The sequence below is a fragment of the Heliangelus exortis genome, chromosome 9 (assembly GCF_036169615.1).
Source record: "Heliangelus exortis chromosome 9, bHelExo1.hap1, whole genome shotgun sequence".
Lineage (NCBI taxonomy): Eukaryota > Metazoa > Chordata > Aves > Apodiformes > Trochilidae > Heliangelus > Heliangelus exortis.
The window spans coordinates 19,355,839-19,369,930 of NC_092430.1; the positions used below are offsets into that span (position 1 = coordinate 19,355,839).

The 14,092-nt window shown below is 39.5% G+C and overlaps 1 protein-coding gene across 3 annotated transcripts in view; it reads right to left on the reverse strand.

Moving 5' to 3' along the window:
* PIK3CA (phosphatidylinositol-4,5-bisphosphate 3-kinase catalytic subunit alpha) overlaps window positions 1-14,061 on the reverse strand; it is a 38,181-nt gene extending 24,120 nt beyond the window's left edge. Inside the window, exons 1-2 of one of the 3 annotated variants that reach the window (XM_071752609.1) lie at window positions 13,826-14,045; window positions 3,612-3,741 (exon numbers count right to left, since the gene is read on the reverse strand). The gene's annotated coding sequence lies outside the window, so the exon portion shown is untranslated. Of the gene's footprint in view, window positions 1-2,988; window positions 3,225-3,611; window positions 3,742-13,825 lie in introns of those variants that run through there. The other 2 variants (XM_071752608.1, XM_071752610.1) reach the window with 2 other exon arrangements.
* Between the last annotated feature and the right edge of the window lie 31 nt (window positions 14,062-14,092).

The window sequence follows — 14,092 nt, forward strand, 5'->3', positions numbered from 1 at the left end:
ACTCCCTCTCCACACCAGTGAATCACATTTCTTACAAGCATAGGCAGAAACCCATTACTGTTAAGACATATACCAGCATGAAAAAGAACAGAACATGCAGTTCTAAGAACTCTTCTGTCCACACATAGAAACAATAATAATATAGATGGAATGCAACCAAATTAAATATTCACAAAGACTGAGTTTATACCAGCAGTCTTTTTAGTTCAGTTTCGCTGTCCCGCTGAGGCTCTTCTGCACCCATCTTCTCCCTGCCCAAGGTGTCTGGTCTAATGCTTCCTCATGCTAGCAACAGGATCAGATGGATTAAGGTGTCAGAGAACTACTCACTTTTCCTCTCTTGGGTTAGTTTCTGCTGGTTCAGCTGCCTAATTTTGATTACCAAGGAGTCAAAAGAACACCTGGGTCTATGCTGGAGATTGAGCACAACTGCACCAGTGCTGAGCTAGTTCAGCTTCATGAAATGATGATTCCACTGAAAAGTTTTCCTCCCTTCCCACTAATAATTGCTAAGAAGGAAACAGAGACACAGCTGGGGGATACATACATATTTAATCCTTTTAGACAAGTATCTTTTCCAAATAAATTTCAACCTTGGCTTTTTAAAGATTTCAAATGCTAAATGCCAACTCAATACCATTTCCTAGAAGACTTGCAAACAGCCCAAAAGTGACACCAACTTCTACACTCTTTTTTGAAAAACTGCACCAAAACAGCAGCTTTTGTTTTAAACTGGGATAGAGCCATGTGCTGGAACACTGCATACAGTCATTGTGTGCACATTCATTTTACTTGCACATGTAAGCACACCTCCAGGGTCTGGAATTGGAAAGCAAAATTGTAAACAGAAACAGTTTTGAAGTATAGTTGGCAGCTTGTGTTTCTGTGTACACTGTCAAATCTGGAAGGCTGCCTGGAATAAACAGAATGAATTAAGTTCTTCGACAGTAAAAGGACTATCATTTTAAGAGAATTCCAGGGAGATGTTATTTTAAATTTACTAAGGGTATGGGCAGACACTTCAAATGAACACTACATCACACCTGCAATCCATGACGGTCCAAAACCACCTTAAATTTTTTCCCCTGGCCAAAAGCTTTGGTTTACTGCTGATGGTCAGAAAGGTCAAATTCAAAGACACCCACTGATCAAACTGCATTCTTTTAAACACATTAGAGCCTTCCCAATCCATTCAGCACATCACTAACCTCGTTGAGCACCAAAAGTAGCAGTGATCAAATTCCAAAACTCCACACACAAGTATTATGCCCGCAGGAAGGAAGAGGGAAGTTAACCAACTTACCTCCAACAATCCTGATTCCTACTTGCTTCCAGGCACACTTAGCCTATCAATCCTAATTTATGTGATCCCTTTCTTATAGGAGATTGAATATTTGTTCCCAACATTAGTACTCAAATAAATACTTTCCGTGTTCATAATTTAAGCAAGTTGAGGTTGGTACAAATTAACTTGAGTCAACCCCCTGTATGAATTTCCCCCTAAAGGCATCTGAGGCTACTGCAGCTGCTTTCACCACATTAAAAAGCCCTGCTCAGCAGGGCACCTGGAGCACTTGTTCCATTATAAGTGGTTTTTGTACATTAACATTTTGCCACAACACTCTTAAACAGCAGTGTCACTGATCTAGATTACATGTCTGGCTAAAAGGAAGGACCATTGCCCTTCAGTACATATGAAATATACACTACAAACACAGCAAATGAGAAATTACCTGCCATGTGCTCCTCTATTATAAAGTCTGAAGAACCCCTCCCTGCTAAAAGATCACTGATTTTTGCAGATTATCTACTTATAGATTAGATTATGTGAATTGATCTTCACTGTCTAGAGATCACTCAAACATTCTACCAATTCCACAGAGATATCAATATTTGGCATTTAATACATATATATATATGTAAAAAACCCAAAATAACAAAACAGTTAACTGAGGAGGTTTTTTCCCCCATTTTGTTAATTATCTATGGGTACATTCTCTAAAGGGAGAAGCTTATAATCTCTTATAAAGCATCTGAAGACCTGCTGTGCAAGCCTGTGGACCAGTCTAGAGAAAAAAAAGATATTTTGTTCACTTTAGAGACTTATTCTTAAGGCCATCTGTCATCAGCTGAAGCACATACAGTTACTCTTCACACACTGCAAGAAGGAAATTCCTCCATCTAGGATGAACCAACCAAGAAATCCATCCAGCACAGCAGGAAGAAAAAAGCAGAAGTGTCCTGTGCTGTAATACTGTATTAAATGCATAAAGAACAGGATGCTTATGCAAAGAGATACACATTCCAGTGACAGAGAACCTTTTACATTGCTATAAACATCAGCTAATGTTTCAAAATCAATTCAAAAGCATAAACTAAACACTTGATACAATTTTATCAGTCCATACTTGAAACTGAATTAGTCATTCAGTTAACTCCTGTGCTTTATTGGAAGTCCATTAGTTTTTCCAGTCATTAGACAAATGCCATTACACTGCTTTCAAAGACAGGATATAACAATGTTTTATAATAGTTTGCAGTATATTTGGTATCAAAGAGCTGCCCAATAAGATTCATGTCTAGATTTAATTTCTTTTCCAGGTAGACATTTCCTTTAGATTCTTAGCACTGGCTTAAGAAAGAGTCTTGCACTAATTAAACAACTCAACTATCCTCAGATTTCAATTTACTGTGCACTCGCATGTAGGTTATAGGATTTTCTTGATCCTTTATGAAACTGACAGAAGTATCAACTATTTTGGTATGTCCCCAAATAAGCTCTTCTAATTTCTGTGGAATCTCCAAACCTAAAGCTTGGGGGAGGAGAAATAAGATATTCCTGAGACGAGAGCAACACTTCAGAACACTAAAATCCATATTCCACTTCGACACAGTCATTTCAAAATTTTTAAAGACCAAAATGACCCCAAAATGCACCATGAAAAAAAAAGTGCAGAGCCTCCTGTCTAATTTTGCTGCTGTCCAAACCTGCTGTGTGGTGACAGTAAGACTGCCCATACTAGATAGGTTCAGCACTGTCCTTTCGTTCCTCCTGTTTGCTGAGCTGGCACGTATCCAAAATCCAGGAAGACTACTACAGAGATGTCTGAAGTTGTCCTCTATGAAAACATTATTTCACACGGATTTAAACAGCAGCAATATTGCTGTTTTGAATAGAAAGCAGGAGACTGGGTATTGCAGTTACGTCTGCTTATTTCTAATTCCTTTCATCTTTATTATTGCAGAGAAGAGGGGCAAATACGCGGAATTGGTTATCTGATCACAACAGCAGCTCAAGAAAAGCAAACAAACACCAAGGATTTAATGGTCAAAAACATTTCTTAGCATTTCATTTCCTTCTGAAACAGGGAAGTATTTCCAAACACTAACAGTTTTATTTGTCGTTACCTACTTCTTTCCCCCCTGCTAAACACAGTACCTAGAACTAGTCCAGGCAGAGCCAACAAAACACCATTGGTGGCATCTGTAGAATTACATTGCAGCAGAAATAAAAGATTCTTCCCTGTGAACGTAAAATTTCCCTGGAAATTAGTGAAAAGAAGTTTCAAACAAACAAGGAGTCTAATTAGATGAGAAAAAAAGTTGCCTACATTTCAAAGCTGTTTTCTTTAAAGTTCTCACATGCAGTGTCTTTTTTTTTTTTGTTTCAGAACGTAATATTCTTGGATTGTGGTTGTAGTAACTTTCATACGCCATGAATAAAATTAATGGAGAGTTCATCTGAAAAAAGAAAAAAACCAAGAAACTCACTATGAAGTATTGTCCAAAAGATAATATATATGTATACACAGAAAAAAAATACATGCTAAGTGAGCTGAAAAAAAACAAAACCTTCAAAATATTTAACATTGCTAGTCTTCATCTTTTTGGTTGGTTGTTTTTTTTGGTTTTGGGTTTTTTTCCCCCTCTTCCCTTCTAAGAAAACCAGAAGACCTTTGTAAATTTTTATGTTCAAATCCCCTTGCCCATCCTCCCCCATCCCTGCAAGCAGATTGTTTACAGCTTCACTCACTATCCGGAAGCCATGAAAACAGGATCACGAGAAAGCAACATTTTCAAGTTTCTGGTGACCTCTATAACTCCCATGACAATTATGTTTTTTCCCCAGGGATCCCATGATATTCCAAGAGCAGAATGTCTGTCCTGAAACATTTTCTTCCAGTTAAAGGCAGATTTTTTTCCTGTTTGTTAGACGAAAGTTTGGAATTAAATCTTCCTTTTAGTCTGAAATAATTTAGCAATTCCATTTCTAGCTTCACCTCAATGGAAAGGATTTTGTTATTTATAAAAGACCACTAGTCATAAAGCTCAACAAAGAATTAGAAAAGCAGTGCATCTCTTTACACTTCACAGATCTGCTTGCTCATTATTTCTACAATTAGCTTGGCTTGCTCTGTAGCAGGATGAGAATTCCTGTCCCTGCTCTGGTTGGAGCTGTTCCTCCACAGCAAGGTGTGCATTCTGAAGCTCACTGAGCTGTGCTCAAATTCTCTTAAGCTTTTTAGATCAAAAGCCTTGAAGACTGGCAACAAAGTCAGGGCCATATGCTATTTAGTACCAAGAGAAAGCTTTCCCTCTGATTATGTATTTTTCTTTAATGCTCTATTATTTTTATGGGTGACAAACATCAGAAAGAACATCAAGTAAAAGCACACAAGCATATTCTGCTATCTGCTACAAACACTTAGGGTTTCGCTGTCAGTTTTCACATGCAGGGATGTTCTGGTTTTGGAAATCAGTGCAAGACAATTTAAATAGAAAATTACTCTAGAATGTCTGCCATGAACCTAGATTTTGATAGCAAGCATGCTGGAAAAAAAAAAAATTAAAAATTAAAACTCCTCCTTAAAAAAATGCTGTTTACTTTTCTTTCCATGTTTCTTCCCATCCTCCCACCTTCCTGGGATATTTGGAATCCAGACAGTAAACAGGATCTTTAAAAACAGGAAGTGCTGGCACACAGACAAGGACAAGGAGCCAGGTGTTCTGCACTGCCTCTGGCCTGAATCTTCACCTGATGTGAGCAGCTCTGTAGCAGAGCTCTAACTTGGACACTGAGCCTATCCAGGTGCTCATCTCCCCCAGGCACATCACCTCAGCTTTTACAACTATTTCTGCTGCAATGCAACCTCCAGTTGTACTGAAAAAGAGGAAACCTTGCCTCTGACCATATCTAGAAGGGCATGGAAGGAACTGCAATAAAGTTCAGGAGGTACAGCAGCCCTCATCACTACACTTGTCTCTCTGCTCCAAGCAATAGGATCATGAGAGTTCAACCTACATCCACCTTACCAGTTCCTCTGGGTAGAAGGTACAGACAGCAACACATATTGTAAGAAAATTCCACAGACATAAGGTCTGCTTCTCTTTATTATCCCCATCCACCCTGTGAACCCTCCCTTTATTAAGCAGCAGCTGAAAAAGACATCAGACTCAAACTGACAGCATTTTGCGTACTTCCCACGTAACATCTCTCAGGATGGAGTCTGAGAGACTTGAAATTGAGATAATGGGTTTCTTCAAGGCTACTCCAGACCCTGAAGCAACTAACATGCAAAAAAAACCCAACCAACCAAACAAAAAATATCTGGAGTGGCAGTGGATAGCAGCATTTTTGAAGATTCACAGATTTTTAATTTTAAGCATAGAACAGTGAGCTGGAAGACAGAAGTTTCTGCAACCCAAATATAAATTAGCTTTCCATTTATTTTATCTTAACTGACTTATGTAGTCAAACAGCATTTAGAGAAGTATAGGTTTAGTCTGCACAGACTTTGAATTCTGTAAGGAAAAATCACTATGTTTTATTTACTGGTAACAGAGGATGGGATGCAGTTTCACTTTTTTTGACAGAACATCTGTAAGGAACCACATGCCTCCACAAAAGCCATGAAGTGGTTTGGTGTTTTCCTCCCTCCCTCCCCCCACTCTCCCCTCTTTGTTTAAGCTCCTAAACTGAAAAAAGCTGAAAACAACACATTCTCCACAGAGATATTTCTTACTTCTCCTTTTAAAACCATTTGTTGAGAGAAGGAAGTTTCTGGCAGAGTTAACACAAAGACACAGCCATTTGAAAAGATTCAATTCTGCAGTGAGGTACTTTTGCCCTATAAACAACCAAAATTAATACAGTTCTTGGCAAATTGTCCTATAGAAAAACACAAAATGGAAGGCAGACCAACCCAGTTCTTTGCAAATCCTGCCCTGCAGAAACAGTCACCTACTTCTACATGAGCCATGATCACAACAGGAAAATAAAATAGTTTGTCAAGAGTCAGTTGAAAATAATGAAGTACTACACCCCCATGGGCTTGTTTGTGATGCAGAGTTAATGTTGATTAACTAAATATTTATTTAGGAGTGGATTATAACCCTGCTGAAAGGAATGCACCAACAGTTTTCCATAAAACATCATCAGCAGACCTTTATTTACTACAGCAGCAGCCAGAGCCTGCCCTGCCTACACCACACACCAATGTGTGAGCAGCACAGTGGGACACAGCCCAGCTCCAAAGCATTTAGCACCACTACTGCTCCCAGCAGGCTTCTTCTCCCTAAAGGTCATGGATCACTTCAGGGTATTGCACCTAAGCACACCAGACAACTCGGCTTTCTATGTGAAACACCGCTGTTGACAGAATCACTGGTTTTACAAACATATTTTACTGCTTTATCTAAGTTACCAAGAAACCGAAGTTTCCCCGAGACCCTATGGAGTGGGGGTTTCTCCTCATTCTAGCTGTTGACTCTACTGAAAAAGGACTCCTCGACATTTACAGGTCGAATGCCAAAGCAACAATGTGACTGAGACACTGAGGTGTTTGCATTTGTGCTCAAGAAAAGCAAACAAACGTGATTCAGTGTGACTGGGGATGTCATTACGTCCATCCTGCATGCTTCAGCCTGAAGTATAAAACCAGCTATGGTAAACTGGGACAAATGGTTCTTCAGCATGTTTAATCACAGGTTTATGACTTCTGTATATATCTGCTTTGCAGACCCTATGCTGGGCAAATAGGAGAGCATGATTACATGTGTGGAGCTACTAAGACATTAAGCTTTTTGTTCGTGCATCTCTTTTTCCTGTACTTCAAACTGTTACCCAAATGGTTTCTCTAAGGACGTCAGAGTACCAGCAATTTGTGTTTACTATATCTGAAAAAAACAGCTAATATTTGCCTAAACAGATAATGTTTGCAATTAACTGGAACTTTCCAAAGAAAAAAGTGACATAAGCTCATAGGTATTTAAACAGGGAAAACCAGCAACATCTCCACAATAGTGTAATGACTTCCCAGCTTCCAGCTTGGAAAGTCACTTTCATGTCCATATTATTCATGTCCATATATTAAATGCTTTCAGACTCAGGCACATGCTGCCTACTACTACAATCAGAGCTCTGTAAAAGGGACACAGTAAAGACTTATTTTTAAAAAGCCAAAAAGATACTGGCAGTCAAGTCACTGCTATTAAGGGAACTTCATCCATCTGCACAAACAAGGAAGTATTTTTAATACACGGTTCTTTGGAAACATTTTGTTAATGTTTTTATAGGTGTGTATATTCAAGACAACTGAAAGGAATTTTCAGCCTAGTGAAGTTTAACCCTGAGATGGAACAGGAGACCCCAAAAGCCTAAGTGTTTTGGATTTAATTTCAACCTATAAAACCACCAATCAGTGAAGGCTGACTATACTGCAAACCATCTTTTGTTTTGGTTTGTTTTTCTTTTCTTTAAATTAGTAACCTGCTCACATAGAGGACAGCAAGAAATCTGAAGCTGTAACTATGGTTACACTTCTCATATCACCTTGCAGTTACTTGTGATATTATCCTACGCAGTGATGTACAATAAAGGGCTTGGAAAAGAGGAGATGAAAGAAGAGTGGAAGAGTTAGATTGCAAAGTAATTTGACACACATTTAAGAAGAGTTTTCACAGTCAGGAATAGGCTTTGCTATCCTTCATGTATCAACTCCACTGATTTTTTTGCTCATTGGCTTCCATTTTCATCCTTTATCACCTGGTGGTAGTTATGCCATCTTCCCCTATGTGTCAAAACATTCCCAGCTGGAGGTATCTAAGATGAAGGGAGTGCTGCTGAGCAGTGATAACTTCAGTGCTTTATCCTCCATTTCAGAGCAGATTGAAGAGGAAGACAAACTATTAGAATTTTACTAACCACAACCTGATAAATAGTTAAACATCAGAAAAAAAGTTAAACTTTTCAATTAAACTTCTCAATTAAAATGTTAAAAACAACTTTAAGTGCTCTCTTTTATTTGATGACTGATTCTCAAACTTCACATAACTGGTTATCACATCAAATGACAGCATTTCAATTTCACGTTACTATTTCACACCAAAACACAAATATAATTATAAATCTCTCTTTTTACCAAATTTCCTAGAGTAAAACTGGCACTCACAGGCACACTATTTGAACACAACCCTAATACAAAATAATCAAGACTATTCGAGTTATCGGATATTGCTTAAAAATTAGCTCTTTCACATAGACACTAGGGGTATTTTTTATTTTTTGGGAGGGGGGGATGGTGGTGGTGGTAAGTGCTCTTCTACAGTACCTAACATCAAAATTGAAGGAGATTTCAGTGGTGATGGCATTAAACTGCAAGATGATAAAATATAGTAATCACTTTCCTCCTACCAGTGGAGATTGCCTTGATAAATTGCTAAGTGGAACTGGTTGTTCAACATCCAGAAAAATTTTCAGAGAGCAATTTTCAGTTTTATTAGTGTCATTTCCACTTTTTTTTCCAGCCACAACATTTGCTGATTACTCTGTTAAGAGCTGGGAACATAAATACAAAAATAAAGAAAAAAGTAAAGTGTTTTATATCTAAGTATCTTAATAATCACAACAAGCATATTTATAGTATTATTTGGAATGGAAGTTTTTACTTCACTTTTCCCAAAGGAAGCTAGATCTGTCTAGAAATTCCTCCTCATGTTATCACTATTAACTTTACTCTTTTAACCTGTAGTTAGGTTAATTTTTTCCAGTCTTCATGAAAAGTAAATTAAAGGCACAAGCACCAAAGTTGGATAATAACATCTCATCACACAATGCATATTCATTGAGTTTGAGAAAGAAAAAAATAAATCTCTACTCTGACTTGCTTAGTAAACCAGTCTTGGCTCATTCTTACTTTTTGGTGCTTGCATTTTCAAGTGTCCAGTGTTTAGTTTGCCTACATCTTTGCAGAGATTGATCTCATCACTTTTCTAGTGTTTCGGATGTCCAAGTCCCAAGGTACAAATAATTTTGTTCTGCTAGATTCAGATCACAGGTATTTCCACGGTTGATTAGTCTCAGAAGAAATGCTGAGTTTTCACTATTTTATTTTCAGTAGCATTCAAGGTTTCTTGAATTTTGAGAATCTTCAAGAACTAGTTTCTTTTAACTAATAGCTAGAAGGAATAAAGTTGCAACAAGGAGTAATTTTTTTTTCTCAGATTAGTGTCCTCTGGAAGAAACCACACCTAAAGAGCTAATAGATCATGACACTTCTCCAAGACAATAAATTCAATCTCAGCAGAAAATCCATGCTTCTGGAAGTAGTAGCAAGAGTTAAAAATCAGGACCAGCCTTGGAACACATTGGGCAAGAGTAATTCATCACCATGAATTGCTGTTTTAAGTATTGGCAAAAGACTGACTAATTAGTACTGGAATAACAAAACCAGTTAAGTCTCAGTGACAGGTAAGTTTTTTGATGTGTTGTACAATCTAGGAGGCAACCTTCCAATTTTCTTCCTTTTCTGCTTGGATTTTGAGAGAAAACACCCAAGGGATGTTTCTCTACATTTCTTTGCCTTGGAAGAGGGTCATAATGTACAGCCAACGCGGTGACTCAGCTGTCTTCAAATTTCAGGGAACTTTACAGTAAATCTTTGTCAATTCAATGAATCCCCTGTATTCAATAAACGTGCTTTGTGGTTCATCATCCTCAAAAGCTACATTTGCAAGCATTTCTTTAATCAGAAGCTGTAAGCAAAGCTGCCAAAGTTTTCCTACATAAGATCCATGAAGAGAAGTTAATTCAAGGCAATGTTTTTAATGGGTAGACAAAACCCAACAGCCATCTCTTCAAGGTATATCTAACCTCCTATGGGTAAAAAGACATGAGGCATGACAGGAAAGCTCAATGAACCCTAAGGCTCCAGGTTTGACCCAGCTATTCTTAAACTAAACTGCAGAAGCAATCGTTTACTTCTACTGCTGCAAGTTAGCAACATGCCAGAGAGGCAAAAGCTATACCAGTCTCTCCCTGTCAGATTCACAGAGGTAACAAAATTCTTTGCATTTTGCTCTTTAATACCCTTTAATCCCCAGTTGGGCTTTTCAGTGCTGGGTTTTCTTGCTTGTCTGTTTTGTATCTAAAGTAAATACTAAAGCAGTGCTGCAGAGAAAACCCATTTAATGCTTCTGAGCGTTATTTCTGGTTCATTTAGCACTTCATTAACCATTGAGAAATACATTTACATAATAAATTCAGTTGAAAAGAACCTCTGGAGGTTATCTGGACTAGCCCTGTACTCAAAACAATTCAGATATGTTTGGCGACCAAATAAATATCAAAAGAAACTAATCTATTTTATCTCTCCTCTGCCCAAACTTGGATTAAGATACTACACAGAGAAACTTGTAAAAGAATTCTTTGCCATAACACATCCAACCTAAAGGTCAGAAGAAAATTCCCATCCAGTTTTAGTCTAAATATTTTTGTGGCCTCCTCTAGCCATAACTACAGGCAGCATCATTTGGAGCAGCTGGATGTCTGCCTTTATAAAAGGATAAGACAAAACTCCTACAAATATGGAATACAATGCATAAAAAGCTGGGAAATACCACAATAAGCCCTACACCTTACCTTTCACTGTGAGCCACAAGTCTGTTTCTTCAGTGAAAAGTACAAACACTTTCCCTAATGCTCCCTCTCTAGCTCAGTCATGAAGAGGGAAAAGGCACGTATGCCAGATTTTCATGAATGGGGAGATTTACTAGATTTCACATTTTAAAATTACAAAAGAGTAAATAATGAGACAAAAGTTACTTTCATAATGGTATTTTAAGACAGACAGCATTGAAAAGACTAGCTTTGCAGTCTTACTCCTGCTCCATTTATAAACAGTTTCCTCATCAATATCAAAATCAAAAAAACAACTTAGCTTCCCCTTGCCCAAATGCAATACTTTCCAAGTGTCCTATTAGCTACGAGCTTTAGTAACCTTGATTAATGTACTCAACAAGGCAAAGAAACCCATACAATATCCATCTATGAGATGTTTGTATTTCTTGTATGGTTTAGAATTAATGTATCAAGATTCCAATTTCCTTTCCCCAAAACCAGGCAAGAAGACCAGTAAAAACAGTTTTCTATTTGAAAGTGACCGGTATTAGCAAGGTACTCAGATATTTGAGTATTCCTGTTACCCAGAGAGTCTGCATTAGGAGTCTACAAAACTCCATAATTGACATTTTATGTGCACAATTTTTAAGCAAGCAGTTTTTGCAGACTAAATGTCAGCCTTAGGCTTGTTGTCCAGCCATTTACAGATAGCTTTAACTTGGAAAGAAATTAAAGTTATATTGATTCTATGATGATCAAAGTTCTTCAAAATCACCTTACACAGGACCAAGGCCTTAGAAAAAGCACACTACACACCTGGATATGAGGAATACCTGTAATCTGGAAGTCCATTCTTTACCCAATAACAACTTCTAAAGTTGTTATTTTCTTGCAATAACTGGAAACCTCTTATGATCTACTTGGTCTTGTGAGAGAGTATGAAGCACTAAAACCTATATAAACTCCTATTCTAAAGCTACCATCAACTTCTAAGAAGTGAGTTATGTTGGAACTACCCCCCATTTGTTTCCAGAAAGCAGGAATAGCCCAGTCTTCAGAGAAACAGTAAGTTCAGCCCTGAACTACTTTACAGCTTCCAATAAAGCACAATTGCTTTGTAAACAGCTATACCACCTTTACCAAAGAATACTCCAGAAAAAACTCAACCCTCTCAGTTTCACCATGCATGCAAGTAAATGGCAACAAGAAATAAAACAAATTTCCCATTAATGCAGAATGACAATTTGAAGAAGCCAAACAACTACAAACACCTTGGTTGTGGATTTGTATGCCAGGCTTAGTGTGCCCTGAAGCATGAAAAGAAGTGTCCAGGCTGCTAAGAATGGCATCAACACCTGTGAAATGCAGGGCACCTACTCCAGCCAAACTCTATCAGCAGCTCTGAGGCTGAAGTATTTATTACCTTAATGAAAAAGTAGAATATCTCACGGGTTACATAAGGAACTGCATGGTTTCATCAGTTCCTCTAAACACTATGAACTTGGTTGGCACATGGTTTGTCTACATGATGACTGGCTAGACTTTGCTTCCAAATAACCAGACACTCTGGAAAAACCTGCCAATGTAATTTTTTTTTGAGAATAATGTTATTCATCATGAAACTTCAAATTCATATGGGGCTTCACTTCAGAACAATTTCCCTAGACAAATCCCCTGTAGTAGACAAAACATTAAAGCCCATCATCCTGAGCACTAGAATATTCCTAATGATGTTTATGCACAACAAGAGGTGGACTTTGATTGTTACACTGCATTGTAGAATTACAGCATCGAAGCCAATAAAGCAACAAGTATCAAAACATCTCTCTAAAGTAATTGTGAGGTGGAAGAAATTCAAGGATGATTCAGACCATGATGGGAAAGTTTCTGACTTTAATGTGATGCTATAGCTCAAAGCTAGGATGTGAGTGTGCAAGTAACTAACAGATCAGCATCCAGAAATACTTCTATTAAGTACTACAAAGCCCAGATTCAGAATCCAGTTTACAACTTTGCAAATTTACTGGAGAATACTCATAACTTCAGACTCCAGCAAAGCTTTACAGCCCATACTGTCTACTTTAAAACCTGTACTTTCTTCGTGCTTGTTCTGAACACTCACTGTTTATAAAGGAACCGCGGTTCAACCACGTTTTTAAAGTCAACAAGAAAAGAGTTACAAAGAGAAAAGTTTAGTTACAAAGGAAAAAAAAAAGTTTACAACGTTACATTAGTAACACCAGAAGTAACAGGTGTGGTAGATCAGTAACTGCAAGACTACTGCAAACATCAACAAAACGCCCAAAGAGAAACAAACACGCAGTTTGCATCAGCTTGCTCAAGGTTTGTTAACATTCGGTCTATTCGAAAATACACAAACACTGTGAACAAACAGCGGTTTCGTATTAAACATCAATAAAAAACCCTGATCTCTAGACAGGGTGACATAATGAAGGGGCTGTTACAAGGGATGTGACAGTGTTACCGCAGGCGGGAGCAGGAGGCTGCGGGCCACCCCTCCCGCACACACCCCGCACCCGATCCCCCACAAGAGCTGCTCAAACTCATCTCTAAAACACGCCTCCCCTCCAGGGACAGGGGGAAACACACTCACGTCCTTACGAGGGGAGATTCCAGAAAAAACCCCGCAAGATTTGGCGGACGAACTCGTCGGAGCCCTCCCAGCCGCGGGAAGCCCCCTCCTCCTCCCCATCCATGAGAGCGCAGCCGCACCCCGACCCCCCTCTTCCCGGCCACTCCCGGGTCGTTCTTTTCCCTCGGGCTGCCGGAGATCCACAGAAACCCTCACCCACCCCACCCCGTCCACCACAGGGAAAAAACCGCCGGGAAACCCCCGACCCTTCCCGCAGGACGTTCCAGAGAGCGCTGCCCGGAGGGCCGCTCTGCACCGACCCCCGCCACACTCACCTCACAGCTACGGCCTCCCCGCCGGCCCGCAGCCACCGCCCCGACGGGCTGGGCCGGGCCGGACCGCGCCCCGCAGCAGTCGTAACCCTCTCGACCCGCCCCGCAATCACCGCGAAGCTGCTGGGCGGGTGACCGTCCCCGCGGGCGCTAGCGGAAGCGGCGCCGGCAGCCCCCGCACCGCTCCCTGAGAGCCGCCGCCCGCACGGGCAATAACAGGAAGGGAGCGGGGCCCTGACCCCGGATGGGGATGGCACCGCCCGCCGGAAG